Genomic DNA, 27,852 nt, shown 5'->3' with positions numbered 1-27,852 from the left:
GACATGCCCAACCAGGAGGGCGTGAAGTACTAAGGAAAAAGTGACCTGCTGCCCTCACCAGTCTGGAAAGGAGGGAACCCCAAATTGTACCAATCATGAGCCAGAATGTCCCACCGTTTCTCCCTGGAGATACTTTCCACCAGAGAAGGTAGAAGGACCATCACCATCTGAAGGGGAGAAGTTGCCCACAGGATCCAAAGGAAAAGGACAGGACAGACCAGAAGGCACAGGCCTAGCCTGCAGAGCCTTGGACACAGCGGCCTCAATCATGTCCTGTACCTCATCTTTAGACATGAGAGGCATATCACCCCCCAATGGGCCTTGGCTCCTAGGGTACTTCAGAGGGACCGGAGACCCGTCAGAAAAGGAAGAAGAAGAAGACACCAGATTGTTCCCAACCTCTTACGATCCATAACAGCAAAGTACTAGTAAAGGAACATCTCAGCAACCCCACTATATGGCCGTGAACCGAACCGGTCAGCAACTAATACAAATTTGCCAAGAAAAATGCCCCTAATCAGAAGAAATAAACAATCAAAGGAAAAAAGAGAGAAATAACGAGTTAACAACCCGGTCCCACCAGGCCTCCAAGAAGTGCACTGCAAAGGCAGCCTCGCAGCTGCCACCCGGAAACACAGCCCCAGCTGCAGGATGACAGCCAAACTCTGTTGCATCTTCCAGTGCCAGTGCTTCGCCCCTGGCCACGAGGAGATACCGAATGCTGGGAGAACACTGCCGAGAGCACCGCTGACAGAGAGAACCAAGCTGAAGACTACCTGACACCCCCACAGGGAAAAAACCAGAGGTAAGTCATCCATGTTGGGGGACAAAAAAGAACAGGTGGAGGTGGGGGCTGGCCGAGTTTTTGTAGGCTGGGTCTAGAGGGCGGTGGGCCTCATTTTTGACGAAGTAGGATGAGGGGGGTGGACGGGAGGTAATGTGAAGTATTTACCACATTAGACCGTAGTTCAGCTCACCACTAGGTTGAATTATGTGATGAATCTAAGGATCTTACAGCATTTATTATTTCAGTGTATAGAGTATAGATTTAACCGGATGCCATTTGGCCTATGCTCTGTAGCTTCTCTTTTTCAGAGATTGTAAATGTGTAAATGTGCTGGACTTGTAAAGCGCACAGCTGCCCGTAAGCGTCCCGGCGCTTGCTTAGGGAACCCATCCTGCTATTCTCCTGTGAGAAACCCCGGCAGGGTGTCCACAAGGTGAAAGCCAGGCATCCCGCCGCGAGGGGCCGTAGTGGAGATTAAGCAAGCTATTGCCCAGAGTCGCAGAGTGTGACCCCGTGAGTTGAGTAGGCACCAGAGCGAGAATTGTCGAGTCCATGGAATTTTGAGCCCGCGACCCGCCGAGGTGGGGAATCGAACCCTGGTCCACGGTCAATCTCAGCTTCCGGGTCTGCCGCCTCTAACCACTGAGCCACGCTTCTCCATTGATGACTAATTTGCAGGGAAAAGTCACTGGAGTAAAGTTTTTCCAGGATGGTGTTCTCTTTTTCATAGATTCTTTAGAGGATCATATGGCCAAACTCAGGGAAGTTTTGAATGTTTTCCGCTCTAAAAGCATTACTCTCAAGAGTGGAAAATGTGAGTTTTACCATCTAGAAATAATTTACTTGGGAATGCGATCACTGAAAAAGGTGTTGTTCTTGTTTTATTAGAGAGTTGCTTAAGAAGGGTGTCCAATTTGAATGGTCTGATTCATGTCAGAGAGATTTTGAAGATATAAATCTGGCAATATCATCAGTGCAATCTCTGAAAATGTAAACTGAGTTTACTATGTGGTGTAATTATTGATGCCATTGACAAGGGCCTCGGGTGTGTCCTCAAGCAGATGTTTATCAGAATTGGAAAAAGGTTAGGTATTGAGGAGTGTACATGATGAGATAATATAAGGAAATGACACTTGGTCTCACGATGAAAAGTTGATGGGTTATGCCAGGGTTTCTAAAGAACTTGCTGTCAGCAATGGTATTGTGGTGAGAGGATGTGAGTTAGATCCTCTTACTGGGGTTAGAGAGTGTTGTATACATTTAGCCCATGTGGGACATTAATTAGTAAACTAAGGAAAGATTGAGAACTGTCTATTGGTGGTCAGGAATAGACTTAATGGTGGAAAGAATAGTCATGGATTGTGGTGAGTGTAAGTTAGCTGATAAGACTCTAACGGTTAGAACACCACCTATGATCTGCCATGTAATTCCAAAGCAGGTGTGACATGATGTTGCTTTAGACATAATGGGACCCATACGTTGTGGGTCTATTGCAAGATATTTACTGGTATTAGTAGACACTCTCTCTAGGTGGCAGAGGTAATGGTAAACACAGAAATAACAACAACATCTGTTTAAAGTTTTTGACTGAGGTGTTTGCTCGAGAAGGCAATACCAAGATAATTTTGACCGACAATGGGGTACAGTTGACGTCTAAAGCCATGGAAGAGTTTTGGTAAGCAAGAGATATAAAACACAAGAAATGTGGTCTGTACCATCCAGAAACCAATGGCATGGCTGAAAGGTTAAACAAAATGCTGAAGGAGACAATTCAAATGGCCAAGTTGAAAAGTTTGAATTGGATTAACATGGTGAAGTATAGAGTAGAGGAGCATGTGTACACACCACATACCAACACAAGGATTAGTCTAGTCGTAAAGTTTAAGAAGCACAACTCACATTACAAGGTGTGCCCACCAATGTTGAGTGCATATTCAATAAATCAATCAATCATTTGTAGAGCGCACTACTCACCCGTGAGGATCTCAAGGCACTAAGGCGGAGGGGGGGGCGTCAGCTACTGGTCGAACATTCAAGTCTTGAGGAGTATACTGAAGGTCAGCAGGTCCTGGGTCCGGCGCAGGTGGGCAGGGAGGGTCTTCTATGTCTTAGCGGCGAGGTGGGAGAATGATCTGCTGCCTGTGGTCGCTCGGCGGATGCGTGGGACGGTGGTGAGTGCAAGGTCGGCGGAGCGATGTTGGCGGTTTGGGGCTTAGAAGGATAGTCGTTTGTTGAGGTATGCTGGTTCGGCGTTGTGGAGTGCTTTGTGAGCGTGGGTGAGGAGTTTGAAGGTGATCCTCTTGTTGACCGGGAGCTAATGCCGATCTCTTAGGTGGGTGGTGATGTGGCTGTGGCGAGGGAGTCTGAGGATGAGGCGCGCGGAGGCGTTTTGTATGCGTTGGAGTCTCTTCTGGAGTGTAGCCGCAGTTCCTGTTTAGAAGGTGTACCAGACTCCATCCTGTTGCTGAGTACTTGGGTGACCGTTCTCCTGGTTTCGGTGGGAATCCATCTGTAGATCTTGCAGAGCATGCAGAGGGTGTTGAAGCAGGAGGAGGAGACAGTGTTGACTTGCTGGGTTATAGAGAACGTTGAGTACAGGATAAATCCCAGATCGCATGCGTGGTTAGGGGGTGTCGGGGCAGCTCCCAGCGTGGTCAGCCACCAGGAGTTGTCCCATGCGGCGGGGGTGGAGCCGAGAATGAGGACCTCCGTCTTGTCTGAGTTCAGTTTCAGTCGGCTGGTCTTCATCCACTCTGAGATGGCCCTCATTCCCTCGCGGAGGTTGGATTTGGCGGTGGCCGAGTCCTTGGTGAGGGAGAGGATCAGCTGGGTGTTGTCGGTGTACGCGACAATGTTGAGGGGGTGTGCTCGGACGATGTTGGCGAGTGGTACCATGTAGATGTTGAACAGGGTCGGGCTGAGGGATGATCCTTGGGGTACGCCACAGGTGATCATGTTGGCTTCAGATCGGAACGGGGGGAGGCGGACTCTCTGGGTTCTGCTGGTGAGGAAGGAGGTGATCCAATTCAGGGTTTTGCCTCGGATCCCTGCGTCGTGGAGGCTTGTGTGCAGGGTGTGTTGGCAGACGGTGTTGAGGGCGACCGAGAGGTCCAGGAGGATGAGGGCCATGGTTTTGCCCTTGTCCAGTATGGCCATGATGTCGTCAGTGGCAGAGATGATGGCGGTTTCGGTGCTGTGGTTGCTGCAGAAGCCGGATTGGTAAGAGTCAAGGACGTTGTTCTCCTCCAGGCAGTGGGTCAGTTGTCTGTTGGCGGTCTTCTCAATGACTTTAGCCGGGAAAGGGAGCAGGGAGATGGGTCGGAAGTTCTTGAGGTCCTTTGGGTCCACCTTGGGTTTCTTGAGGAGGACGTTGATCTCGGCGTGTTTCCAGCTCTCTTGGAAATTGGCAATCTCGAAGGAGCTGTTGATGATATTTCGGAGATAGGGTGCGATGATGGAGCTTGCCTTGTTGAAGATGTGGTGTGGGCAGGGGTCGGAGGGTGAGCCGAAGTGGGTGGTGTTTATGATTTTGATAGTGTCATCATTGTTGACGTTCCAGGAGAGCTGGAGGTCAGTGTGTTTGGTAGGTGTTAGGTCGGGGTTGTCGGCATTAGGCGTCTGCACCTGGGTGTCGAAGCTGTTTTGGATGTTTGCGATCTTGCGGTGGAAGAAGGTAGACTCAGTCGCAGAGGTCTTGTGATGGCGGTATGTCCTTGGAGCTGTGGGTGGCAAGTTCTTTCACAATGTTGTGTGTGTTGTTGTCGATTAGTTCCTTGAAGGAAGTTTTTGGGGCGGATCAGATGCATTGGTGGTGTTTGCGTCTGGCGTTCATGGGGGCTGCGTGGTTGTCTGGTCGTTGCGCCATTGCTTCTCGAGTTTTATGCAGGTCTGTTTGGAGTTCTGGATGTCGGCATTGAACCAGATGGCTCTCGTGTCGGTGCGCATGTTGGAGGCTTTCCTGATTGGGGCGAAGGTGTTGGCGCACTCGTCAATCCATTGCCTGAAGTTGTGGGCTGCTGCGTCTGTCTCGGAGGGCTCGGGTGGAGGGTCTCGGTGAGTGTGGTTATAATGAGCTGTTGCATGTGGCAGACTAGATGAAGGAGAGAAGGAGAGAAGGATGAGAGAGGTTCACATTCAAGAAGACAGAAAACATAGGTTTGATTTCTTTAAAGCTATCAAACCCATGGATATAGTGGTGGGGGCTGTGCTAAGAGAGAATCTGACAAAACCTTTTGGTAGTGATGCAGGAGCCACAAGTCCTCCCATTCACTGTCAAAATGTCAGCAAATCAAAATGAGCTGTAAAAAACAAAGACAACATTATTTGCCTCTCTATTTTTAACTAATCTCCTTGCTGCACCAATCAATTTGTGCACAATAGCGAACTGAATACCTTCTCAAGACCATTATCTGACAAATTTGATGACTGACAGCTGCAAATTCAGAGGGGTGCTAAGCTCAGTGACCCTATCTTTAGTGATTCCATGAGATGGCATTAACAGTAACAATGACTGGTTTGATGGCTTTATGAGAAAAATTAACCATACAAATAATGGTTGGTAAAATTTCTAACAGTCATTCCAGTGGCAGATTGCTATGATAGAATAAATGTTTTCCTTTATCTTTACGTTTCTGGAAATATAACAGTAGGTTATCTAATGGCTAGGTTACTTACAGTTCATTCCATTACACTAACTCTTTCTTCATAGCCCCACTCGTTAATCCTGTAGAGGGTCAAAATTTCCAGAATAACTGTGTTTTGAATGTAAATACAGTTTTAATGCACTACCCTCATATAAAAATAAAATACCAATACTTCAACCGATGGTCAGTTTTATAGTTCATACCTAAAGCTGCAGTCCTGGAAAGGTAGTAGGAAGACAATGTAGCATGAGGTGAGGCTGGGAAAATTGTAACAATCTTATTACTAAGTGGCAAACTGGTGATGATCGCACATTAACTTCCATACTAGAAGGCTGAGGCTTTTGTTTCAAGTATAACCCACCATTGACAAAAACTTAAGACACAAGTGACTGAGGAGGAGGATGTAAGTTCATCTAAGCATGTATATGGTTGTGGTCTGCGCTAGAAAAAATAGTGGAAAGGCAATGCTAATTTACTTTTTTATTTATGCAGCACATCTTATGCCACTTCTTTTAAAAAAAGAAAAATTATTGGCATTTCTAATCATATATGTAAAACAGCACATAAAGAAATGCAAGATGTGATATCTAACAAACTCATTATATATAATGTCTATCTGTTCGGGCAGTTGACCTTAAGTTGAGCGTATTCCATACAATACAAAAATAAGCAGTGAAGCAATTAATGCAATCAAATGGAACGGATACTACTAAGTACATGTGTCACAGGGTGTGGGCATAGCAAATCCACCCAATCCTATATTTTTGTTGTGCCCTTGTCATTCCTACTTACAATCCATAGGGCCTAATCTTGTCAACGAGAGGCAGGCTACCTGTGATCTATCTCCGTGAAAATCAATGTTTGTATGCCATTACAGAGGGAAAACATTAACCTAAATTTTAAGAAAACAATAACAGAAACCAGTACTCATATGCACTGTCTCTAGTACTACTACTCCCCATGGGGGGTGGGGGGGGCGGGGGGGGGGGATTGCGTGGGGGGGTAGATCGCTCGCCACCACTGGCCCAGCCAAGTGGAGTTGTCCATCTGTCGTCGGGGTCAGGCCCATTCCCGAATTGTATCAACCAACTACAATTAAGTGGAGTGGGGGAAGGGGAGGAGTGAAGGGGGAAAGACCAACCAGGGAAAACTTCCACAAGAGGTGAACACTACTCGGGGTGAAGCGAATAGCCGGGGTACATACAGGTATAGGTCAGAACTCATGGTGTTGCTTCTCCTGCGGTCTCCTACCTCCCCTCTGTACATTCTCACAACTAGGTCCTTTGTGTTGGGGTAGTCCCTCTCTCCTACTCGCTATTGGGGCAGCTCGGATGTTCCCAGTTGAATAATACCTGAAGCTTGAAGTTTATTGATTTATATAGCGCTGAATCACCCCAAAGGGTATCTCTGCGCTTATGACGGTGGACTTCAGCCAGAGCACAGGGCTCAGAAAATGTGGGTTTTTAGGAGCTTCCAGAACTGAGAGAGGTTCTGACAGTTGCGGAGCTGAAGAGGTAGCTCATTCCAGAAGGCAGGGGCAAGGTGAAAGAAAGCTTTGCGACCGCTGTATGCCTTTTTAATTCTAGGAGTGCATAATAGCAGTTTAGAACCTGATCTAAGAGGACGTGAGGGGGTGTATTTGATTAGTTTGTTAGAGATAGGAAGGACCTTGTTCATTGAGGGACCTAAATTTTACCCGATTTCTCACAAGGAGCCAGTAGAATTTTTTGAGGAGGGGAATGGAAGATGTTCTAGATGGGGCATCTGCTACTAGGCAGGCAGCTTTGTTTTGCACCTCTTGAGCTTACTAAGGGAGGCTTTGTTGGCCGATAATAGCAGAGCGTTGCAATGGTCTAGTCTACTTAGTACCAGGGTTTGCATCAACTTTTTTTAGTGGAAGAGGGTAACAGGGGGAGATCCTTCTGAGTAGACTGATAATGTAGAAGCAGGTGCCAGCAGTGGTGTTAGCATGAGCGTCAAGAGTGAGGTTCTAGTCGATCCTGATGCCTAGGTTCTTGATCACTTCCTTAGCTTAGCTAACTATAACTCACCCACGCAATGCACTGCTTATGACCCTGTAACCATTGTTTAGGTCTCGTGACCTTAAATGCGCGCAAGCGCATTGAGGAACGAGAATTCAAGTGCTCGAAATACTCTTCAAACTAAGGGCTTCGGTCCTTGGCGTTTTCTTGAAGTTCACGTGGCCACAGGCACGCGCTTTTGGGCCATAAACTCTGTTCCCCACAGCCTTGCATTAATTTCTCCTCCCCCTCCCCAGCCAGCTTCCCCCAGGCGGTAGCAGCACTCCTCCCACACAAGCACCTCCCCTCTCTCTCCCCGCAAACACAGACTTTACATACTTCAAAGGCTTATCACTTCACACGGCCGCAGGCTGTGCAACCAGAGCACTTCCTTTACATACTTCAAAGGCTTATCACTTCACACGGCCGCAGGCCGTGCAACCAGAGCACTTCAGTTGGTGCGCAGCCCCCCTCCCAGCACTGCCTTGTTACTCTCGGCCAGGCTCCGCATTTCACCCATTGAAATAACTTTAGAGCAGCATAAAAGGGTATACAAACAAAGTAATGTAACTAAACAGAACATATATTCTTAACTAAATGTGGCATATACATGGATAATATATGGAACGTATGTAAGCATAACATACCATATGTAGAGTGCAGAGTGCGGATTCAGAGTGCAGATTCAGAGTGCAGATTCAGAGTGCAGATTCAGAGTGCAGATTCAGAGTGCAGTGTGCAGAGTGCAGTGTGCAGAGTGCAGATTGTGAGTGCAGATTGTGAGTGCAGATTGTGAGTGCAGATTGTGAGTGCAGATTCAGAGTGCAGATTCAGAGTGCAGAGTGCAGATTGTGAGTGCAGATTCAGAGTGCAGAGTGCAGATTCAGATTGCAGATTCAGAGTGCAGATTCAGAGTGCAGATTCAGAGTGCAGAGTGCAGAGTGCAGATTCAGAGTGCAGATTCAGAGTGCAGATTCAGAGTGCAGATTCAGAGTGCAGATTCAGAGTGCAGAGTGCAGATTCAGAGTGCAGATTCAGAGTGCAGAGTGCAGATTCAGAGTGCAGAGTGCAGATTCAGAGTGCAGATTCAGAGTGCAGAGTGCAGATTCAGAGTGCAGAGTGCAGAGTGCAGATTCAGAGTGCAGATTCAGAGTGCAGAGTGCAGAGTGAGAGTGCAGATTCAGAGTGCAGATTCAGAGTGCAGATTCAGAGTGCAGAGTGCAGATTCTGAGTGCAGAGTGCAGATTCAGAGTGCAGAGTGCAGATTCAGAGTGCAGAGTGCAGATTCAGAGTGCAGATTCAGAGTGCAGAGTGCAGATTCAGAGTGCAGAGTGCAGATTCAGAGTGCAGATTCAGAGTGCAGAGTGCAGAGTGCAGATTCAGAGTGCAGATTCAGAGTGCAGAGTGCAGAGTGCAGATTCAGAGTGCAGATTCAGCGTGCAGATTCAGAGTGCAGAGTGCAGATTCAGAGTGCAGATTCAGAGTGCAGAGTGCAGATTCAGAGTGCAGATTCAGAGTGCAGAGTGCAGATTCAGAGTGCAGATTCAGAGTGCAGAGTGCAGATTCAGAGTGCAGATTCAGAGTGCAGAGTGCAGAGTGCAGATTCAGAGTGCAGAGTGCAGATTCAAAGTGCAGATTCAGAGTGCAGATTCAGAGTGCAGATTCAGAGTGCAGATTCAGAGTGCAGAGTGCAGATTCAGAGTGCAGATTCAGAGTGCAGATTCAGAGTGCAGAGTGCAGGTGCAGAATGCAGAGTGCAGAGTGCAGATTCAGAGTGCAGATTCAGAGTGCAGAGTGCAGATTCAGAGTGCAGATTCAGAGCGCAGAGTGCAGAGTGCAGATTCAGAGTGCAGATTCAGAGTGCAGTGTGCAGAGTGCAGTGTGCAGAGTGCAGATTGTGAGTGCAGATTGTGAGTGCAGATTGTGAGTGCAGATTCAGAGTGCAGATTCAGAGTGCAGAGTGCAGATTGTGAGTGCAGATTCAGAGTGCAGAGTGCAGATTCAGATTGCAGATTCAGAGTGCAGATTCAGAGTGCAGATTCAGAGTGCAGAGTGCAGAGTGCAGATTCAGAGTGCAGATTCAGAGTGCAGATTCAGAGTGCAGATTCAGAGTGCAGATTCAGAGTGCAGAGTGCAGATTCAGAGTGCAGAGTGCAGATTCAGAGTGCAGATTCAGAGTGCAGAGTGCAGATTCAGAGTGCAGAGTGCAGAGTGCAGATTCAGAGTGCAGATTCAGAGTGCAGAGTGCAGAGTGAGAGTGCAGATTCAGAGTGCAGATTCAGAGTGCAGATTCAGAGTGCAGATTCAGAGTGCAGAGTGCAGATTCTGAGTGCAGAGTGCAGATTCAGAGTGCAGAGTGCAGATTCAGAGTGCAGAGTGCAGATTCAGAGTGCAGATTCAGAGTGCAGAGTGCAGATTCAGAGTGCAGAGTGCAGATTCAGAGTGCAGATTCAGAGTGCAGAGTGCAGAGTGCAGATTCAGAGTGCAGATTCAGAGTGCAGAGTGCAGATTCAGAGTGCAGATTCAGCGTGCAGATTCAGAGTGCAGAGTGCAGATTCAGAGTGCAGATTCAGAGTGCAGAGTGCAGATTCAGAGTGCAGATTCAGAGTGCAGAGTGCATATTCAGAGTGCAGATTCAGAGTGCAGAGTGCAGATTCAGAGTGCAGATTCAGAGTGCAGAGTGCAGAGTGCAGATTCAGAGTGCAGATTCAAAGTGCAGATTCAGAGTGCAGATTCAGAGTGCAGATTCAGAGTGCAGATTCAGAGTGCAGAGTGCAGATTCAGAGTGCAGATTCAGAGTGCAGATTCAGAGTGCAGAGTGCAGGTGCAGAATGCAGAGTGCAGAGTGCAGATTCAGAGTGCAGATTCAGAGTGCAGAGTGCAGATTCAGAGTGCAGATTCAGAGCGCAGAGTGCAGAGTGCAGATTCAGAGTGCAGATTCAGAGTGCAGAGTGCAGATTCAGAGCGCAGAGTGCAGAGTGCAGATTCAGAGTGCAGATTCAGAGTGCAGAGTGCAGATTCAGAGTGCAGAGTGCAGATTCAGAGTGCAGATTCAGAGTGCAGATCCAGAGTGCAGATTCAGAGTGCAGAGTGCAGATTCAGAGTGCAGAGTGCAGATTCAGAGTGCAGATTCAGAGTGCAGATTCAGAGTGCAGATTCAGAGTGCAGATTCAGAGTGCAATTTCAGAGTGCAGATTCAGAGTGCAGATTCAGAGTGCAGATTCAGATTGCAGATTCAGAGTGCAGAGTGCAGATTCAGAGTGCAGAGTGCAGATTCAGAGGGCAGAGTGCAGATTCAGAGTGCAGATTCAGAGTGCAGATGCAGAGTGCAGATGCAGAGTGCAGATGCAGAGTGCAGATTCAGAGTGCAGATTCAGAGTGCAGAGTCAGAGTCCAGATTCAGAGTGCAGATTCAGAGTGCAGATTCAGAGTGCAGAGTGCAGATTCAGAGTGCAGAGTGCAGATTCAGAGTGCAGAGTGCACTCAGCACCACCACCACAGCATCACTCAGCACCACCACAGCACCACTCAGCACCACCACAGCACCACTCAGCACCACCACAGCACCACTCAGCACCACCACAGCATCAATCTGTGCAAATATTCAACAACAACTGGTTCAATTATGTTCTCTCAATGTTTCAAGCTTTATTACAAATGTCACAAAAAGATGTTATTTCACTTCTGTTCTTGGAATTTCATCACAATAAAATACACTGAACATAATCTTCACAAATGTTATTTACAAAAGTTTAAGCTATTGCCAATATAAATTACAATCACTTTTATTTAAGTATTAATTATTTAAAAAATTAAAAGCCGTTGCTATTTGTAATATCAATACATCTAAGTCACGTAAATACAAAACATGTTGCATTACAAATGCTATAGTCGTCACATGTGCGAAAGTTATAACTATTGCCATTGAAAATGACAAAGCTATTAATTTAGCTATTTTCAAAATCAACACATAAATAAAAAAATTGTCATTTACAAGACCAATAGCTCAAACTTTCATAATGCGAGACCTATTGCATTGCAAATGCTTGTTTTTTCAGTGAATATATACATAGTAGTAAAAAAAAGGTATGCTCCAAGACAAAAGGCAAACAGATTCTCTTTTAATCTTTTTTACGAACTCCAGAAAAACTAGAAATCCGCTTAAAATCCATCTTAATAAGGCCTAACCTGTTTCAAACTTCTCATCCTTGGAAGTGCACTACTGCTTTGCTGGCCTATTGTGATTTGGACAGACAGTCACAAATGGGGTGGCAGACTCCTTTTTATGTGAGAGTATTTCCGGCAACCCTGAAATTTGACATTTAATCGGCCCACTGATGGTTGAAAAATTATATTTGGATTATGTGCGGAGCAACGGCAAACCCACTGGGTAAAGTACTTTGTCCAGAACTAGGATAACCAGAATGCACTTTGTCTAAATCACCTGAGGCCCACTGATGGTGGAATAGTTATTCATGGATGGTAATTAGCTATGAGACCTTTTGCGAGTTTGGGGTGCATGGCTAGTGAGCAAGGGCTGGGAAGCTTGAAACAAGTTAGGCCTTTTGAAGATGGATTTTATGCTGATTTCTGGTTTTGCTGGTGTCCGCTGGTAAATTCAAGGAGAATCTACAAGTGGGTGACTTTCGTCTTGGGGCAAACATTTTCTTCTAATATACATATTAGAAGAAAAGATTTGCACCAAGACGATAGGCACCCACATGCATTTAATCTTCCATTTTGGTTGTATTAATGTAACTGAAGGAAAAACACACCACAGCGCAGATGCACTCTCAGCGTGTTTCTTTAAAGAAGTGCAACAATGCTATCGGAGCACGTTTCGGAGGTCCTGGCTCCTTGATCATTGGTCAGGTTACAGTTAACTTCCTAATCCTTTTAACACCACATGTGATTTCTTGTGCATAATAAACATAAAAAAACAGACTTTCTGTTATTTCATTATGGGATCAGCTGTGAGCTTTTGGTTGTTATTCCAGTATTATGTTTTCATCATCAATAACTGCAGGTTATAATTATATTTGCTTTTATATCCAACATTTTTCACATATTATATATGTAGTGATTAAAAATAAATATTTTAACATTTTCACAAATACTTGACATAAACTAGTTTTAGTCAGGAAAATTATTCAACTTTTTTTTATAAGTGTGTGTATGTTTTTTCATATATTTGTATCTGTTTAACTTGTAACAGTTCTAGTTGACTTAAATCCGAATTTTTTTTTTACAATTCAGCCCATGTGGTTATATCTGAATTCATTGTTAAATATAAATTACAAAAAAAAGTCAACTAACATAAAGAAAACACCACCATACTTATTAAACCTAATTAGCCTGACCAAAATTCATTTTCGCTGAATTGTAAAGAGTGCTCTTGCCAAAGTCCTGCTCACGCTGTCAGGTGAAACATGGAATAAGCCCCACTGGGCTAGATATAATTAGCTCTCTTGCATCCAATTTCTCCATATGATTTCCGGACAATCTGCAATAAAATTCAAATAAAGCCAATTGAAAAACACAAATGAATTGTAATTAAAATTCAAACATAACATGATTATTCTTCTAAATGAGGGACCTCATCATAAGGAACATAAACGTAATATTCATACCTGGTTTTAGCCTAGGCGTACTGCTAATTTTTCATCAATATTAAGTGCAGAGGAGTGCAGGGAGTTATACCTGATGATCAGTTTGGATTCTAATCTTCTTAGCTCTTGTACTCTCCTCCCTCCTCTCTCTCTAATCAGGATCCTGTCCAATACACAGAATGTTAGTAAGTTGGTGTTCTGGTTTTGTTGCAATTTAAAGTACCTGGCAATTCGGTTTTGCTATTATCCTTGTTTATTGCCTTTAGGTGTTGTAGCACTCTTTTCTTAGCTTTATGGATGGTACTTGCATATAGTATTTGTTGCATGGACAGTTTAATACTTAGACCACATAATCTGAATTACATGTTAAATGTTTGATTATCTTAAATGATTGATGATCTGTGGATAATTTGATTGTTTTGCAGTGATGGTTATAATTAGAAGCTTTGCATGTACTGCAAGTGTAAACACCTTGTATGGTATTTATTTTATTGTTAGATATCAAGGAACTCTGATTTAAGGTATCTTTTAAGGACATTACCCTCCTAAAAGTAACCTGTGGAGTTTCACCTACATTTTTTCCTAAATCAGAATCAGTTTTTAAGATTTCTCAGAACTTTGTAATACTTCACTTAACTCCCCATTCTTGAGAGTGAAAAGAGGTGATAAACCTGTCTGGATGTCTTTCTATTTCCCTTTCAGTACTGGGTGTTAAGGGACCTGTTCGGACACATTTATTCACTTTTCTGCATGCCTATTTGATCACCTTTTTCGAATATCCTCTTTCTAGAAATCTGCATATTAGAATCAGTTTTCTATTTTGAAACCCATCTACAGAGCTACAGTTTCTTTTAGCTCTTAACAATTCCCCCAGTGGGATACCGTGGATTACATGTTTTTGGGTGACAGCTTTCTGCATGCAATAGACTGTTTCCTGCAGTTTCCCTATGGAACAAATTGCTTTCCAATCTGTTACCATTGACTTTTAGCCTCAAATCCAAAAAGTCTATTGTAGTTCCTTGCATGTGGCTTGTGAATGTAAAGTTATACAGGTTATCATTGAGTATATTGACAAAATCACATGCTAGTTCTTGATCTCCTTTCCAGAAAAAATCATCAATATATCGTACCCTTGGGATGATGTGGTTGCCAAAATGACAGATGTTATTCATGACCTGCTCCTCCCACCAGCCCAGGTACAACCCATCAAAACTGGGGGCTAAGCAGGTCCCCATTGCCAACCCCTGGGTTTGTCTTGTCTGTAAGTTTATCAAAAATGAAAACATTGTTGGTAAGGCATATGTGCATCATAATGAGAATCATTTCTGTATGAAATAGATAGGAAAGAAATCTTGCTCTTAGGAAATGTCAGCCAGCTCAGATTCCTAACTTGAGAGGAATGCATGTGATTACACTATTTACGTCTAAAGACATTAATGTGTAGTTCTCTTTCCAGGTGATCTCATTAATGAACCTTAAAAAGTGTCCTGTATCTCTGGTATATGAGGGGAGGGATCTTACAAATGGCTTCAAAAAGAAATCTACATACTTAGAGGTAATTTCAAGTAAGCTTTCTCTTGAGGAGACAATGGTTCTACCTGGCGGGTTTACATTACATTTATGCAGTTTGGACAAAAGGAGCATAGCTGGAATTTCTGGAAATATAAGGGTTAGGAATTGATCATCCTCCCATTCTTTTAGGTTCTTATCCCTCCATTTAATCAGTATTTCTTGATATTCATTGTTTACACTCTCATACTTTTATCTAGTAGATCGTTTATATCTGTCAATATCATTCAATTGCTTATAACCTTCAATTAAATACATTTCTATAGGGAGTGCAACTAAATTTCACCTTTGTCAGGTTTCTTAATCACAATATTATTATTGCTTCTCAATTTCCTTATTGCATCTAAATGTACAAATTACTTCTGGCAAAAGCTTTTCTCTTGTCAATTATCTTAAATTCTTAAGTCACAATTCTTTCAAATGTAACAATAGCATAATTCACCAACTGTGGCATGAAAATTGATTTGGGTTAAAAACACTAGTGCAACTCAAATCCATATCTATTTCATGACTCAAAAAGTTCAAAAAAAGGATCATCAATAAAATTGTAATTTCCTTCTAATTCATTCATAGTGTGCAATAAATCAATTTCACTTACTTTCAAATTAGTTGGTCTTTCGGAAACATTACTATTAATCAATGGGCATTTGGTTGCTTACCATTTTTTGGGTGTCAGGTTTCTCATAAAATTAAACAAAATGAATACGGCTTTGGGTATAAGCAAAAGGTGAGGTAGGGCAAAATGAGAAACCTAAAGATAAAACTACAATTTATTGGGTTGTAAGGATAATATTGGAAAGATTTATCAGTTTTTTTGTCCATCATTTTGCCAATTTCTGCCCTCTTGCTTGCATTCCCACCAGGCTTTCTGTCTTGTCTAGCTTCTTGTGTTTCAAGTCAAGTCAAGTCAAACAAGCTTTATTCGGATCATACAAAATGTCCACAAAAGCATACTATACAAAAATTTCAAAATCCATTTATAGTTAAAAAGGACACACATCTAAATTAAAAAACATCAGGAGACGCCAATTCATCACATAGATTAAATGAGCACAACGCTAAACAGGTGCACTTACATTACTTCATAATTCAATCTTTCTAAATGAACAAATTCATTCCTTTGTTTCGTTGCATCATTATATAACAAATAACTGCGTTACATACTGAATTTTTTTACAAGTTCCGCAGATGATTAAAAGCAGTTTTATAGGAAAACAGGCTGTTAATTTTAAAAATGGGACGGAGATACATTCTTCTAATTTCTATAAAACATACAAAACAATAAAAAGTTAAGGGTACTGTGTTTAGATCAGCCATCCCACGGACAATTTGGCATGATGATTCTTGAGATTAAGTCGTCCATTCTCATTGTAATTCAATCTTACGAGAGGGCTGTCAATTTATAAACAAGGATTCGAACACAGTGCTTGTCACACGGCTGCGCTAGCGATTAGTGTTTTGGCGGCTTTGACGTGGCACGCATTGGAACGCAATGCGCATGCGCGCCCGAGAAGTGATCACCCGAATGCGCTTGCGCGCCCGAGTAGTGATCATCCCGAGGTGCAAGTAACAGCGCATGACCTCTCTGCAGACAACGCAGCAGGTTTGTTGTGCACACGCGCATTCGGAGTGTGAACGCGGTGCCGACGGGCAATTTACCAATTTATAACCTTAATTAGCAGCTAAACACTAATTGGTTGGGCTATTTAAAGGAGGGGCCCTGATCCGGTCGGTACCTCCACTTCCTCTCGGACGCCTGAGAGAGGTACCGACGGACAGGTAAGGCCACCTCTGTGTGATGCGATTACACTGGCAGCTTAGATTTTGAAGCTCTAAACTTACTGCAGGTAGTCACTGCATGTCCTATTTTAAACTTTGTTTGGGGCATATCATTTTCAGAACACCCAGCTCCTGGGAGGTTGTTTCATGGTCTCTGTAATTTAAGTCTACAGCCAATGGGTTTGATAAAAGTTGTTGTAACTAGTAGCAGAAGGCATTTAATTCTCACAAATATTTGCTTTCTTATGTACCTTAGAACGGGGCCTCATATTCCCGAGCGGTTGCCGGGTGAGGTGAGGTCTATCTCCTCGCAATGCGTGGTGAGTATTCACAGGTATTGAGAATGTTCTGTGAATGAGTAAATTGACTCAATTGACAAACAGGTTATTATTGACCTTGTTTGTTGTGTGGTTTGCACAGTTTCTTGTGAGCACGTGGTATATACTTTAATGCACATTGTCTTGTTTACTTTTTCAGGATTGTAAAAGAATATTCATCTTACACATGGACATTGGGGCTCCAAGTTCATGGTAGATATTTGCATTTCTAATTATATTATTCCCTTTTTCACTTTCTGCTTTTTATGCACTTTAGTGGCAGTAGCTTACCATCTAGGTCCTGACGAAAGCCTGACAAGATGTCTTAGAGGCTGAAACATGTTGACCACCTGCACAGCGCCAAAGTGTAGTCATTAGTTTCCACTACCTGGCGTGTTTTTAACATTAACACTCAGACTTTCCTAAATAAAATGTTTTTGTCTGAGTCGCTAATTTTAATCTTTTCACCACAGCACTGCACACACACTTCCATCACTACCCTATGAGCAGCAGTTTGGCAAGAGTGTATCATTTTCATCCACTCCCGCACCATCAGCTGATGGTCTGGGCGGTAGAGTCGGGTGTCTCTACAAATATCCCATATGATGAGATTCCGCCAACAAAGGGTGGTTTGATGGGAATATCTCAGCCTACTGCTACTCTAATATTTACCCGTCCTCACAGCTATTTGTGCCACCACACACCATAGACCTTTCATTCTCTTTGTTATTTAAGTGGTTGTTGTAGGAGATGGGATGACAGGTCTTTAAACATATCTCCTTTGACCCTTTTCATATTCTTGTTTTGCACTTACATTACTTCATAATTCAATCTTTCTAAATGAACAAATTCATTCCTTTGTTTCGTTGCATCATTATATAACAAATAACTGCGTTACATACGGAAATTTTTTACAAGTTCCGCAGATGATTAAAAGCAGTTTTATAGGAAAACAGGCTGTTAATTTTAAAAATGGGACGGAGATACATTCTTCTAATTTCTATAAAACATACAAAACAATAAAAAGTTAAGGGTACTGTGTTTAGATCAGCCATCCCACGGACAATTTGGCATGATGGCGCACCACTTACCCCTTTTTGGAAATGCAAATAAGAAATGTAAAGTGCTCAGTCTTAATCTGATTAGGTAGAATCTTCGTTGTACATTGGTTACAAAAACGAGGTATGGTTGTAAACCCGTAACCATGGGACCCTCAAGGTAAGAAGTAACTTTTCTTAGAATTTAAGGCCTCGTCTCTACGGGCGGCCCTTACACTCAGGAGACTCCTTTTTAATTCAACCTTACTAGGGTGTTGTGCATCTCCTGATAAAAAATAATTTACAGTTTGTTAGACCTGTCAGCCCTAGGGTGGTCTTTCCCTATTTTTTGTTTCGCCTTTGCCTCATTTTTTTCCACCTTCTTTTTGTTGGCCGTAGGTCTCCGAGCACCTTCCCATTGCTAATCAATGCTAAGGTGCAGGTGCTCTCTTCCCCCAATATGGCTGCCACTGACCCCTGCTACTGCAGCGTGTTCTTTGTAGACGCACTCTAGAAGCCAGGAGCTGGCTGGAACCCCTAAACATTGTTGCGACACCAGCCTACCTTCCCTGCCCCTAGCCAGAGTGAGGAAGCTCATGGAACCTTCCGGAATAGGGGAGTAGTCACCAACTGCCATCTCAGAGAGTGGTCACCTGACCTGGGACTATAAAAGAAAAGGGAGGGAAACTTTCCAGTCAGTTGGGGCATCACTGACCTGGGGGACCCTACGCAGGAGACTTAGGCGGTAGGGCCTAGTCAGAAACCTATACCACTGGGGTTGACAGGGTTTAGGCACTGCCCACCAAGCTGAGTTAGGAACACTGAACTAGCCCACTGATCTGGCCCGGCGGAGGGGAACCCAGGGACCACCTAAAGTGACCTGCTGAGGAAACTTTTCAAGCCTTCAACTCCAACCCCCCCCCTTCAAGCAACTACCTTCAAAGGGCGCCAGAACCACACGCCAAGAAGAAATTCACCTGTGCTATCCAGGACAACTGGGGATCAACCAGGTACCGGGCTGTGCCATCTGTGCCCCCTAGGTCGCTCCTGTGCCCCTGCGCTGCCCTGCATCAACCCCTCTGCTGTCCTGCCCTGACTGAACTGACTGAACTGACTGGGCTGCGAATCTGGCTGCCCTACCTTACTAGCGCTCTCCTACTGTGCCCCTGAGAAGCACTGTGGACTGCAGGAATTGCTGTGTACACAGATGTGTAATTCCAGGCGTGAGGGAGTACAACGAGGCGAACTGTTCCAACACCTGGCGGCAGTCCCTCTGTTGCTCTGGGGTCAAGGATAGGGAGAGGACAACTCCCTCCACTGATCCATCTTTTTCCTGAGCCGCCAGTATGTCAGGAAGAGGCTCACTCTCTTCCTCCTCGCACCCATCCGTCACCATGAAGACCTCGACCTCGTGACCACGCAAGTCCATCCTGGTAACCCCAGCATCTCAGTGTGGGCCTTAAACTCCACTTCCTTCCAGGCGGTATGTTCCAGGTTGTTTCCTAGCAGACAGTCCACAGGCAAGGCAGGGCTTATCGCAACTCTCAACGGGCCTTTCACTCCTTCCCACTCAAAGGGAACCTGAGCTATGGGATAGTAGCTCAGACTGCGGTCAGCCAACACGGCCGGATGGAATACATCAGGTACCACTTGCTCAAGGGACACCAGCCCCCTCACCACGGTGGTCATGCTGGCACTTGTGTCCCTCAGAGCCTCCACCTCCTCCCAGTTAACCTTCACCCTCTCCTGGTATTTAGCAGTGTTCAATGGTAAGGACGTCACCGGGACCATCTCTCTGTCTCCGAGTGAAACCAGGGTTAGGCCTGTCCACTCCCCTTCTCTATCTAGGGGCAGCTCCATCCCAAGCGCTACACTAGCCACCCCTGGACTCTTGCCACCTGTGGGGGCTGGGGGTCGTTTGCGACACTGGGCATCTCCCTTGTAGTGCCCATTCTCCCCGCATTCGTAGCACAGGATAATTCTTGGCTGCTGACTCTTGTCAGGGTAAGTGGGCTTTGGGGAACTGGACTGAGGTGGGGTACCTACTTCTCTACCAAACTGTCTGTTTTGTGGGCCTCGTGAGAACTCCTTCTTTTTGTCTCCCCCTCTTTCTTCTGGGAGGACGCCTTTCGGGCCATCTCCCCCGGGGCCCTTGTGGGACACCCGAGTGCTAACCCAAGTATCCGCCTCCTCCGCAAGCTCACGGGGATCAGTTAGCTTGCGGTCCACCAGATGTTGGCGCAGCTCCGGAAAACATTTATCCAAGAGGTGCTCTCTCAAAAATAAATTGTACAGGCCCTCATAATCTTGCACCTCGCTGCCACGCACCCAACCATCCAGAGCCTTACGGGCATAATAAAAAAAAAACACCCAATTCTGCGTGGACTGCTTATGGCTGCCACGGAACTTCTGGCGATACCTTTCGGGATTGAAACCAAACTTTTTAAACAGTGCCTCCTTCATGGGGGGATACCTGAACTGGTCCACCTTATCTAGGTACAGGAGGGTGTCCCTGACATTGGGGGGTATGTATCGGTACAGGCCACCTCCCCAGTGGCTCTCAGGCACCCCATGGGCTGTCAAGGCCACCTCATACGCCTCCAACCACTTGGCGATGTCATCCCCTTGAGTGTAACTCGCTATCACCTCTTTGGGTAACCAAAACCTAGGCTCGTGTTGAGCCCCTGGTACACTGCCACCATTGGGACTTCCTGGCGCACTCAATTGCAAGGCTCTCAGCTCCAATTCCTTAAGCTGAAGCTTGTGCGCCAATTTCCTCTCCTTTATTGCTAATCTATTTTCTTCCATTGCGAGCATTTTATCTTCCCTCTCTCTCTCTCCCTCTCGTGCTCTAGCTTGGCAAGCTCCCACTTCAATTGCCTCTCCTCCCTCTGGTCCTCATACTCCTGCAACGACGCACTCCCCCTAGTTACACTACTCCCTGTCCCGGAACGTCTTCCTGGCAACACATTGTCAGACACATCAATGTTGAGTAGGCCTGGGTCTTCTGGAGCGCCCGCCTCCCCTGGTGCACCCTGCCCCTCCTGTCCCCCATCCCCTCTCCCTTCTGGGTGGGCCCTTACCCATGCCCTCAAGGCGGTACGGAGTTCCTCCTTTGCGGGTCTCCGCCCAACTGGCACCCCCATCCCCTGATAAAATTCCCTTAGCTGCACCACCGTATACTCTTCAAGGTTGGCCAGCTGGACCTCCATTTTGACAGGTGGGAACCCAGATAAATTAAAGGAAGGATACTAGGACGTAGGTAACAGGCTTGGGTCAAAACAGGACTCTACACACTCAGGCTAGACAGTGGGGGGGTCAATTAATTAGGCTTGCATACACGATAGGTGTCTAGTCTAATAGCAGCGCACTCCGTCCCACTGGAGGGTGTTGTATAGTGACAGGTCCTGATCCCACCGCTCGACACTAAATTTAGGAACTGGGGTCACCAGTTCCCCGGGGGTAGCCTGGCTCGAGCGGGTAGGCACCCGAAAGCTTAGGTGTTAAGTAACTACACAGCACACACATCCACTGAAACAGTAAATACACGCAAAGACTGAGACCACACCAGTGAGGCTGATTAAACAATGTACTTTTATCTAGAATAAGATCACGGTTGATAGTTAATTTAGGGTGAAGAAGTCATCAAGGTAGCATTAACTCAATTCACATTTCCTTAAAAAACATACTTTTCATTACTCAGCCATAAATATAAAAATACATAAATATTAAAGATTAAATAACGGTAGGCCTGGCATCAGCCTTGCTCCTAGTCAGCACCTGCAAGAAATTCATTAGTGGAAACCACCATCAATATTGCATTTAGCAGGGGCAGATCTGGTGCATGAGGTCGCAGTCAGCTTCTCAATACATAAGCAACATGAACATCACATCAGGCCAGGATAGACATTTCCTTACGTAAATTAACCATTACACAATATAACTGTGGGCATTCAGTAAACCTCTCATGAAGCCAGAAAGAACATCTCATTGTCTGCAGTAGCAAGTACAGCTCTTCTAGTAACCCCTTGTAACATTTCCGGAGGTAACTCCCCTATCCCACAGTTGCGGGGGCCTACTGCATACTCTGGCCCCAGTTCTGACTCATTCGTGGGCTAATTGGGGGCCAACGGGGCCCAGTCACTAGCTTTCCCAGGGGAGGGGCGCACTTGGGTGCCTACCCGCTCGAGCCAGGCTACCCCCAGGGAACTGGTGACCCCAGTTCCTACACAGTTAAACTGCAAACCTCTAGAAGATTGGCAATATAGCTTAACCAGGGAATTTTTTTACAACCATCTTGAGACAAACAATCTAAGATAATATCCCTCGTAAAATGAGTTCTTCCCTAACCCAGATACGATACCACAAATTTAATGCGGCCATACTAATTAAATCATATATATACGGAGTTCCAGTTTCCCTGTGCACAATAATTGAGGGTGTAGCAACAGGGACAGCTAGCAAGCATCTTATGAAGTTGTTTTCAAGGATTTGTAATGACGAGGTATCAATCTGACTCCATAGGACCCCCCGTAACAACTCCCTGTAATGCACTTAGCTCCGTTCAATTTAAGAATCTCCCGGACAGGTTTATTACCAAATTTTTGGGAGAATCTAAAATTGACCTTGACTATTTTCACGAATTTCAACTTACATAGGGTTAGGTGTTTATTCCAATTACCCTTACTATTTAAAAGGATTCCTAAGTAAGGACATTTAAAGGTTAATGGTCGAGTGTCCGAACCCTTTTCCCTTGGTAGGGGGACCAGACAGGGATGCCCTTTGTCCCCATTGCTTTTTGCTCTCGCACTGGAGCCGCTAGCTGCGTGGCTCCGGTGGGAACCGTCTATCAAGGGTATTAGGTGGTCCCCCGATTTCGAGGATCGTGTCTCGCTTTACGCCGACGGCATTCTTCTGTATCTTACTTCCCCGTGTAAATCTTTAAACGTCCTATTTGACGTCCTCACCTCATTCGGCAAGAACTCTGGCTTGGTTATAAACTGGGCAAAGTCCTGTGTGTATGTCATTTCTGGCGGCTTGCCTCCGCTACCACGTAGATTTCCCATCCAGGTTTCTCAATCGGGCTTTAAATACTTGGGGATTTTCATTACACTGGACTCGGCGGTCCGCTTCGAACGCAATCTCCTTCCCCCTCTCCGTAGATTGGGGCTGGACGTGGCTCGGTGGCGCAAATTACCTCTGTCGCCGCTTGGCAGGGCCGCCCTCTTCAAGATGATGTCCCTACCCCGATTTCTTTATGCACTCCAGAACTCTTTTGATGACATCCCTGCTAGTTATTTCCGAGAGGTAGAGGGTCTGCAGAGACAGCTAATTTGGGACGGGCGTGCACGCATCGCTCTTGCGAAACTCACTATCCCTTGGTACGATGGGGGCATGGCCCTTCCGGACATCAGAAGGTATTACTGGGCCTCCCAGTTGTCCGCAATTAACCATTCTGTGTACTCTCCCGGCCCGAATCCGGCTTTTGAAATGGATAAGCACCAGTTGCCGGGTGGGGACTTTAATAGAGTGCTTTATTCCAGGGCGGCTGGGCGTCACCTTACGGGACCCACGAGGATTGCTGTGAGTGTGTGGCGGGCGGCGAATGTGAGTATGGGCTGGGATGATCGAGTGACGCTGGCGACTCCACTCTATGCGTCTGAACGATTGGGATGTCTCTGGATGACGAAAGGGTTTGAAAGGTGGGACACGATTGGTATTGGTAGAGTGGGTGACCTTTGGGTGAAAGGGGCGGTGAAGTCCTTTGAGATGCTTCAAAATGAGTATGAACTGAGTGAAAGGGAGTTTTTCCGATATTTACAGGTCCGTCATGCTCTGACGTCAGTTCTGGTTTCCGGCACCGCCGTCCCTGAATCCTCTCCCCTTGAGGATCGCGTACTTGACGGTCATCTACCTGATAGTACGATTTCTTTAATTTATAAGAAATTGATCAACAGTCGAGCGGATCTTCTCGGCCGGCTTAGAGAGGTGTGGACCGGAGACGGGCTGGAGTTGGATGACGAAGACTGGCAATCAGCGTTGTCCTCCCCGAAGGAGGTTGCCATTCCCGCCCGTCTCCGTCTTGTCCAGCTTAAGATCTTACACCGAGTGTACGTCACTGGTCCTCGTTTGGTTGCAATGGGCTTTTCCCCGGATGGGTTGTGCAAGCGTGGGTGCGGGTTGAGTGCTACGTTCCTCAATATCATTTGGGAGTGTCGGGAGGTGGCTGACTATTGGAGTAGGGTGCTTGCGGTGATGGCTGATGTTACTGGGGTCGCCTTGCTGCCTGAGGCCCGGAGATGTTTGTTGAACGTGTGGGAACCTAACGATTACACAGTGGCCCAGACGAGGTGGGCGACCCTTGGGTATATGATTGCAAAACGAGATATAGCGCAGCTATGGGGCTCACAAAGACCCCCCACTGTGTCCGTGTGGAAGGAAAATATGGACTGGTCTATGTTTAGGGAAAAGACGGTATACTCGGCTAGGGGCAGACCGAGGGCATGGACGAGGATCTGGAGTCAGTGGAACGCCTATCGCGGGAACATCTGCACACCCCCGCTGGAGGAGATTCCTAATGTCCCCCTGTCCCCCTGAGTTGGCATTCCCAAATGTTCGTTCTTTATTCCTATAGCTTACTTGGCCTCCCCTCTGTTTCCCCCCACCCTGACTGGATCCATTGATTGCAATTTTGTGTTTTCCTGTATGTGAGCTTCCCCCCCACCCTCTAGAGCTGACTCTGTCCATTACGCTATTCGCCTTTTTGTTTTTGTGTTTGTTTTCTTTTTGTTTTCAAAAACCAGAAAAGTTTTCTATCCTGTTTCCACACTGTGTGCGGCATCTTGCATCCTGTTCTTGCCTGACCTCTGGGTTTTCGACCACTTATTTTTCAGGTATTGCACTTTGCCTTGTGTTTTAGCGGCCGGCCCGTGTGGTTGTAGGCCCGTGTTTGTAATTATATCTTTTGCTGCTCAATAAAAGTTTTTATTATAAAAAAAAAAAATGTATGCTGTGTCCGATTGTACTGATGCATCACTTTCACTATTATCGCTTTCGGCTTGATTCCTTTGGGGAACATATAGCACTGTTGGCCGTTTGGAATATTACATTGCAGTATTCCCTGAGGTGGATGGTTGCTCTGTATACAAATTGTTTTGTCTTGTATTTCTCAGGTGGTCGAATTTTTTCCAAATGTCAAAATGTGGCCTTTTTTCATAGGCCACCTGGTCTCTAAGAAATGTACATTGTTTTTTAGCTTTTATTTCCTCTTCAACTTTTTCTAATCTGGTCTGAAGCTTATTCATTTTGTTTACAAATTCCTCCTTATTACATTTTTCTTTAAACTTATTGGTACATTCATCTATTTTCAAAGACAATCTCCTACAGTCTTTCTTGGCATACTAAACCAAGAGTCTTAACATTTTTGTGGAACAATTATGATTAGGGCTCCCGGTTTAATAATATTTATGGTTTTGTCATTTCCGTCTGTATATATCCATATTTATTTTTTGCTAAGGTTACCTGTATTTATCCATATTTATTTTAGGATTTGTGAAAAAATGAAGCTGAAATGTGCATATTTCAGTTTTTATTTAACCGGTTAATGTGCACTTGTGCCTGAATGCCTGACAGGTCTCAACGATATATACACACTCAGATGGTAAAATATGCACTTGTAAGAAAATATGTACATTTTAGTATCAAGGTTGTGCAAATCTACTGCTGTTTAAGGCTCTTTACTAAAATCCCTATATTTTTTTAATCCCCTTGTTTGTCAATAAGCACAGTTATTAGCCTGGCAGTCATGTCTGACAGCATTAAGAATCACTCAAAAACACCCCAATTTCTGGTTTTATCCACATTTAAAAGTAAATACAGACAGGAAAATAATGATTGTCTGTCTGTATTTATCTGTGAAAACAAAACAGGGAGCTATAATTATGATAATTGGCTACCCAATCCTCTACCATTGCAGGGTCCGGATTATTGAATGTGGGTGTTACACAGTCAATAAATTTATGTTCCATCCATTTAGACTGTTCTTGCTTTAGAGCTTCCAAAAGTTGTTTTTCGTTATACATCTCATTATGTCCTTTATTACTTTCTTGTTCATCAATATCAGTTATATTGGCAGTTCTCTGGAACAGTCTTTCAGCCGCCTCCCTCCTTTTGAAATCTCTTGAAGCTGCTTTAGCTTTTAAATGGTTCCCGTTCATTAATGGGAATCAACAGCAGATATTATTTGCATCATGCTTCCTAATCTGACCACAGACTGAAATTTCAGAATGTGTCATTCTCGTAAAGTCCCTTTTCACTTTTATTTTGTGAATAATTTTCCTGACTAAAACTGATAGGTATCAAATATTTGTGAAAAATGTAAATATTTTTCATCACTGCTCTACTATGTGTAAAATGTTGGATTTGCACTTATTTAAATAATCAAGCTCTGAATAAATCAGAGCTGCGGTGTGTTTTTCATTCAGTTTTGGCTAATACAAGCAAAACTGAAGATTAAGTGCAGGAGCAGAGATAGAAAGGGATTCGCTACTGATCCAGCGGATTACCAACCTGCGAAAACCTAACACCATATATTCATCTGGGCCCATAAACACACTCACTCACATAGGCTGGTCAACATTGCTGGGGGAGGGGGGGGGGAAGTGTGGGTTTAATTTAATATAAGGGCTTTATCATTTTCTGACTCTATTACTAATCCGAAACCCTCCCTTTGCATTAATGGGTCTTTGTTTTAGTTGAGAAGACATTGATTGTATGAACTAATTGATTTACCCTATTAGTTCTAAAGAATAACAGACTCATGAAGTTTTGAAAATGTTTATCTAATTGATTCATATGAGCAAAACAAATTACAGTGTCAACTCCATCATATCCTGAGGAAGCAAGTTCATTATATTCAATTTTAGAATTCTATAAAATGAGATTTCACATCGACAAATACCCCAGGAAAGAGAGGATAGAGAGAAAGAGAAGTACATTGACACAAACACAAATTATATTTACCTAGGATGGTGCGATGATCATACCCCTGTGACCAAAAGTTAATGGACCCCCTAAAGTTCAGGTGATAGGTACTTCAAGACGGGATAGGACAGGATAGATGACCTCTTCTGGATTCAACGCCTGCGTCTCACCCTTTTCTGACGCTAACTTCCTCCTCAATTCTTCCACGATCTGCTTCTAATTCTATTACCTCCTCGATTCTTCTGCGATCCTCTTCTAAATTCTATTTTGCTCTGAAATTCTAATTCTGCTTTTTCAGGTATTCGATCAGCATTCCGACAGCATATTGGTCTCTCAGTGTTCGGCTGCACGAGGCAGCTCTCTAATCTAACTAAGTACACCAATTATACTTTCCTAATGGCATGTACCACCCCTAAATGTTTCAGCTTTATGTAACTCCTATTTCTGATTGGACAAGCTAAAGGGATGATCATCACACCATGCTAAGTTTTCAATATTTTCTTCAGCTCATTGTTTTAAGTTCCCGCCCATTAATTTGTTCTCCCATGCTTTATTTCCCACCCACATTTGCAAACTTTATCGACAAGAATGTATACAAATTTCTGTCGTTCAATGATTCTTCAGGATATTCAGTTGTTTCCCAGGACATGTCCTAAGAACGTCCTTGGACGAGTTTCAAGCTTTTACATCACCGGGTTGAACTTGCCATTTCTGCGCAGGCGGGAGAAGTCATGTGGGTAGTGGACTTTAGCATCGTTCTGAGGCTCAAATACAAACTAATAGAGAAGTCAAAAGAGAAAGTATTATTTCCAAACTAAAATGATTTCACTGCATGCCACCTATTTCTACTCTAATCCCATTTACTTATAAAGACGTTTTATGCATTAGAATTTAGTATATAACTCAATTTTAGTTTCAGTAAATCAGATGCTTAGCACATGAGATTCCAAGCAGCCATATTAGATGCTAGTGCGCAGAAGCAGACTTTTCTCTCCAGGCGTTAAGACGACATGCTGCATAGATGGAGTTGATGCATGCGCAATACAGTTTTGCGCATTAGCAGCTATCTTAAATCACACTCAGGTTACTTGTTAGTAAAACACATAGG

The sequence above is a fragment of the Lissotriton helveticus genome, chromosome 4_1 (genome assembly GCF_964261635.1).
Source record: "Lissotriton helveticus chromosome 4_1, aLisHel1.1, whole genome shotgun sequence".
Classification (NCBI taxonomy): Eukaryota; Metazoa; Chordata; class Amphibia; order Caudata; family Salamandridae; genus Lissotriton; species Lissotriton helveticus.
The sequence above is the reverse complement of the archived record's forward strand: the minus strand, read 5'-3'. Positions refer to the sequence as shown.